We start from the raw sequence: 6,107 nt of genomic DNA on the forward strand, positions 1-6,107 counted from the left end.
CCATTTCCACGTAGGAATTTCTGGTTGTTCGAGCAAACCAGATGGGCGTTGATGTTCAGCTTTTACCTTAGAACAAGTCAGGCATTTAGCTACGAACATAGCAATATCCTTTTTCATACCGGGCCACCAATAAGTAATGCGCAAATCCTTGTACATCTTATCAGCGCCAGGATGAATAGAATACCGAGATTTGTGCGCTTCACTCAGGATATCAGCGCGAAGATTCTCATCAAAGGGAATCCAGATGCGATTGAGATAGCAGAGAATTCCACTCAGATTAGGGACAAAATGAGCTTCCGCGCCACACGCTAACTCGGCGCGAAGTTTACCATTACGGATGGATGCGCGCTGCGCGTCACGAATGCGCGATTCAAGGTTGCTTTGGATCGGCGCGAAGTGAAGCTGCGTGCGCGGCAAGATACAGTTAAGCTGGCAGGGTTTTCGGCTGAGCGCATCGGCTACCACATTAGCCTTACCAGGATGATACCGGATCTCACAATCGTAATCGCTGATGAGTTCGTTCCATCGGCGTTGCCTCATGTTAAGTTCCTTCTGATCAAAGATATGCTGAAGGCTTTTATGGTCAGTGTAAAGGATACACTTAGTACCATAGAGGTAGTGTCTCCAGATCTTCAAGGCAAAAACAACTGCGCCTAGCTCGAGGTCGTGAGTTGTATAATTCTTTTCATGAACCTTGAGTTGCCTTGATGCGTAAGCGATAACCTTGCCTCGTTGCATAAGAACACAACCGAGACCTTGGTTGGATGCATCGCAATACACGACAAAATCTTCATTACCCTCAGGTAGCGCAAGGACAGGAGCTTCACACAACAAACGCTTGAGCGTTAGAAAGGCTTCTTCTTGCTTCGAGCCCCAAATATACGGTTTACCTTTGTGCGTTAGAGCTGTTAAAGGCAAAGCGATCTTTGAGAAGTTCGAAATAAATCGCCGGTAGTAACCAGCTAAGCCCAAAAAGGAACGGATTTCGGTAGGAGTAGATGGCGTAATCCAGTTCTTGATTGCTTCAATCTTGGATGGGTCGACATGAATACCCATCTTGTTCACAACATGGCCAAGAAACTGTACTTCATCAGACCAGAATTCACACTTGGAGAGCTTGGCAAAGAGCTGTTCGGCTCTAAGCTTTTGCAACACCAACCGAAGATGTTGCTCATGCTCGGCCTTGGTCTTAGAATAAATCAGAACGTCATCGATAAACACAATCACGAATTTATCCAAGAAAGGCCTACACACCCGATTCATTAGATCCATGAAAACGGCGGGTGCGTTGGTTAAACCGAAGGACATGACCAAGAATTCAAAGTGGCCATAACGAGTTCGAAAAGCAGTCTTCGGAACATCTTCATCGCGGATGCGCAACTGGTGATAGCCAGAGCGGAGATCAATCTTGGAAAAACAAGAGGCACCTTGGAGTTGATCAAAGAGGTCGTCAATGCGTGGTAAGGGATACCGGTTTTTAATGGTGAGTTTGTTCAACTCGCGGTAATCAATACACATGCGAAACGATCCATCTTTCTTCTTAACGAACAACACCGGAGCACCCCAGGGCGAAGAGCTAGGGCGAATGAATCCTTTAGCGGTCAACTCTTGAAGTTGACTTGCCAATTCTTGCATTTCAGCGGGTGCAAGACGATAAGGAGATTTAGCTACGGGGGAAGCACCAGGGACAAGATCAATACGGAACTCGACTTCACGAGCGGGAGGGATACCAGGAAGATCATCAGGAAAAACTTCAGGGAAATCACGCACAACAGGGATATCGCGAAGCTTCTTCTTTTCTTCAGCAGGTTTGACCACATGGGCTAAAAATGCAATACACTTCTTCCGCATGAGTCTTTGGGCTTCGGCGCAAGACATAAGCTTAAGACCACTGGAGGGTTTCTCGCCGTAGATATGAAGATCACCATTTTCTCGAGGTATGCGAATCAACTTCTTGGCGCAAATAACTTCGGCGCGATTATGCGTAAGCCAGTCCATACCAATGATAACATCAAAGCTTCCAAGAGGCATGGGGATGAGGTCGATCAGAAAATCGTGTTCGCTAAGGTTAAGCGTGCAATCTTTAATCACTGAGTTAATTAAAACAGTTTCACCATTAGCCAATTCAACTGAAAAATTTTCTTTTAAATCGTTGCGCGGTCGCGCAAGCTTCTGTTCAAACGCGCGAGAAATAAAACTTCGATCGGCGCCAGTATCAAAAAGTACAGAAGCATAAAATCCGTTAAGCAAAAATGTACCATTAACTACGTCATTATTCGCTTGCGCTTGGTGCGCGGTTATGTTAAAAGCTCGTCCGCGCGTCACTTGGTTCGAAATCTGGTTCACCGGATTCGCTTGCGTAATCTGAACTTGTAGCCTCGGGCACGCGTTCCGGAAATGACTGGGATCACCGCAGTTAAAGCACGATCTGGGTCGTGAGTTTTGGTAGGTTGGTTGTGGGTTCTGCGGGTAGACTGGTGGTGTCGGCGCAATTGGATTGGCGGGAAGGACTCTACAGTTTTCTGCAAGGTGACCAGTGCGGCCACATCGGTTACAAAGTCGACATGGGACTTGAGGTGGGTGGTGGAGTCTACAGGTTGGGCAAAAGGGGTGGTTTCCTGTGTAAGGTTTCTTAGTTGGCGGGGCAGGGAGTGCGGGATTGGTTAGGGCATAGTTGTGGACTATAGGGGGAGTTGGGTAGGTTGACAGTGGGTTAGGCGCGTAAACTGGAGGTTGGTAGGCGGGTTGCTGGACTATGGGCGGGCTGGTAAGCGCATAGGCTTTGCGCCTGCGCTTGAGGTTGTTACGGTTTGAGGGTTCTGGTTTGGTTTCTGTTGGTTCAGGAACAGTCTTGGTGAGTTTGGTCTTCTCAGATCCCCGCAGGAACAGGGTTCCTGCTCTGACATGGTTGTCGCTGAGCACAGCGGCCAACTCGATGGCGTCAGAGAGGGTTACTGGGTTTCTGGCCCATACAGAATCTTGAATTTCCATGGGGAGACCCCCAAGGAATTTCTCTATGGCTCGGCGGGAAGGGGTAACAAGGTGAGGGACAAGCAGGCTTAGTTCATGGAAGCGCGTCGCGTACTCGCGCGCTTCGCCACTGTACTGCTTAAGATTCCAAAATTCTTCCTCCAGGCGCTTAACTTCGTTGGGAGGGCAGAATTCTCGCGTCAGAATTTCCTTAAATTCCTCCCAGAGCATCCTGGAAGCAGCTTCTGCGCCACGCGCATGAGCTACTCCATTCCACCATGTAAGCGCTCTAGATTCCAGGACACTGGAAGCATATAGGGTTCGTCTGTCTGAGGGGCATTGGGTGTGGAGGAAAGTGTTTTCTATTTTCTCAAGCCACTGGAGCATCACGGTGGCTCCTTCAAGGCCTGTGAACTTTGGAGGGTTACCCGCGTTAAAGGACTTAATGTTGTAACCAGAGGTGTTAGCATTGTTTTGGTTTAAGGCTTGGGCTATTGCGGCGGCCATTTCCTGGGAACGTTGCTGCGAGCGTCTGCGCGCGGCTTCTTTCTTCTTGAGATGGCGGCGAGATAGCGGAGGCATTCTATAAAAATTGTAATTTTAGTTAATATCTTGGTTTTAGCGCAAAGTATAACCTCGAAAAGCTTGGTTTCACAGAGTCAGTTACTGTCAAAAGTTAAAGTAAAATAAATGACCCTAAATGCAGACTTAATAAAGGTAACGAATTCGAATCAAGAAATCGACAATTCATGTATCACCATGACTTTCCGAATTCCCAATTTAAAATATACGAGCAAACGAGTATTGGAGATTGACGATTCATGTATCACCATGACTTTTCAATCCTCAATATAAAATATACAAGAAAATGAGTATTGGAGGTTGACAATTCATGTATCACCATGACTTTTCAAGTCTCCAACCTCAGAACATAATCGTAAATGGAAATTGAAAATCAACTATTCATGTATCACCATGACTTTTCGGATTTTCAAATCCAACAAACGAATATGTAAGTAAAATCAATAAAAATCGAAATTCAACAAAAATCGAAATATCGCGGAGTAAAACATAAAATCATACACTGCGCAAGCGCGAGCATATTCATAAATAACAAGTAATTAACAATAAGCGCGCAAACATGAGATTTCTCTCATGCGCGAGAAGGGACTCTTGGGGTATTCTAGGCCGTTACGTCTAACCACCTATCCTAAAGTCAACGAGCTCTGATACCAATCTGTAACACCCCGACCAAAGGCGGATTATACATCGGGGCGCCACATATTGTTTCACTACTCGTGACACTATTGGGTGTCAATATTTAATAAATATATTCATTCGCGCACGCGCAGAGTAAACACAAGATAGCATAAATCAACATAAATCGTTATATTAAAAATCATAATAATAAAACAGCAATAACTTGTCTTGATACATTTTAATCTAGGTCCAAAATAAAGAAAAACTTCCTACGTGTCCTCGAACTCCAAAACAGCTACTGCAAACCTGAACATGTGTTAAAATAAAACGTCAAACACTTGCGTGTTGGTGAGAAATCAAGTTTAATACAATACATAGATAACAATAAATCTGCGCGCAACATGTGTATGTCTGGTTTTCAACAAGGGTGTAATCCGATCGGGACCAACTCTAAGATTCATAGACTGCCAGTGCTCACAATTGAGCTCACAAACAAGAAAGACTGTGCAAGTGTAAACAAAAGAGAAAATCATAAACGATAGTTCTCCCGTGTTCATCTAATGGTACCATGAGAACTGCGGAATAGACCGACAAGACGGTTAATGATCCACACATACAAATAAACAGCCAAGTCTACGTCCTCAACACATGGGATACTGCGCGACTAAAGTTCATAAACAGTTTAAGACTCTAAGTTTGTATGAACACATGAACATCCCAAAACATTAAAAGCAAAAAGGGATTAGGTACGAGATTACTCACATGATAAACGATGCGGTGTAAGATAAAGCAAGAACCAACTTTAAACAAGCACAAGTTAACCTATAAATAAGATTATTGTTTTAATGATTGGTTTTAAGTCTTGATTATAAGTTAGCATAATTAATAAGTAAATTATTATATATAATGTATATATTACCGGAAAAGCAGGGCAGAACAGGGAGGAAGACGGAGGCAGAGAGGGAGGTGGCAGAGAGAGCAAGGAGGAGGTTAAATTAAGTGTTTGTGTGTGATGTGTTAGGAAAATAACATTATTATTTATAGAGAAACCCTAGGGAACACAATCCCTAGAAAAGGGGAAAAGATCTCCAAAAAGTAAAAGATTCCAAAAGCAAAAGATATGGCAGCTGCAGTGGACAAGAGAAAGCTGACAGGGAACAGTAAACAGGCATGGGCGGGTCAGATAAAGGTACTGGTCAAGCATGGAAAAAGCAGATCTCCAAAGATAATGTCAGTCACTTTTTCTGCCAACCAATGGGGTTGGTGCGCATGCTGCGCCGAAAGTAACTTTTCAGACATAAAGCAGATTAGGTCAACGGCTCAAAAGATAAGACATCACAAAAGCAAACGGCTAGATTAAACAGAAGAAAAGACTCAAGACATAGCGCGAGAAGGCTTGAGCGCATGCGCGAGGGCGAAGGCAGACAGAACAATCCTTAGCGCGCCGCGGGAAGGACTATTATCCTTAGCGCGCCGCGGGAAGAACTACCATTCTTAGCGCGCTGCGAGAACTAAAATTCTTAGCGCGTCGCGGGAAGAACTACCGTTCTTAGCGCGCTGCGAGAAGAACTACAATTCTTAGCGCGTCGCGGGAAGAACCACCGTTCTTAGCGCGCTGCGAGAAGGACTTCAATTCTTAGCGCGCTGCGAGAACAGTTCGCCTCGCGTAACGCAGGAACAACTGGTCTTCACGCAGGCTTCCTTGTAAGGAGTCTGGCGCGTGGAGCTGCGCAGACAACCTTAGGCGGGAAGGAACAAAGGACAAGCAAAGAGTTGGAAGAAAAGAGGGAAACAAGGCGTAAGGGCGGGACGGCGACAAGAGGGAAAAGAAGGCGGAAAGAGAGAAGAAGAGGGACGGGACGGCGGAAAGAAAGAGAGAGAAAGAGGCGGGAAGGAAAATATATTATTATTATTAAAAGTAAAATATAAGTATAAAT

Source organism: Bidens hawaiensis, unplaced genomic scaffold, assembly GCF_021521415.1.
Source record: "Bidens hawaiensis isolate Kalapana, Puna unplaced genomic scaffold, B.hawaiensis_p1.1 tig00036452_1, whole genome shotgun sequence".
Classification (NCBI taxonomy): domain Eukaryota; kingdom Viridiplantae; phylum Streptophyta; class Magnoliopsida; order Asterales; family Asteraceae; genus Bidens; species Bidens hawaiensis.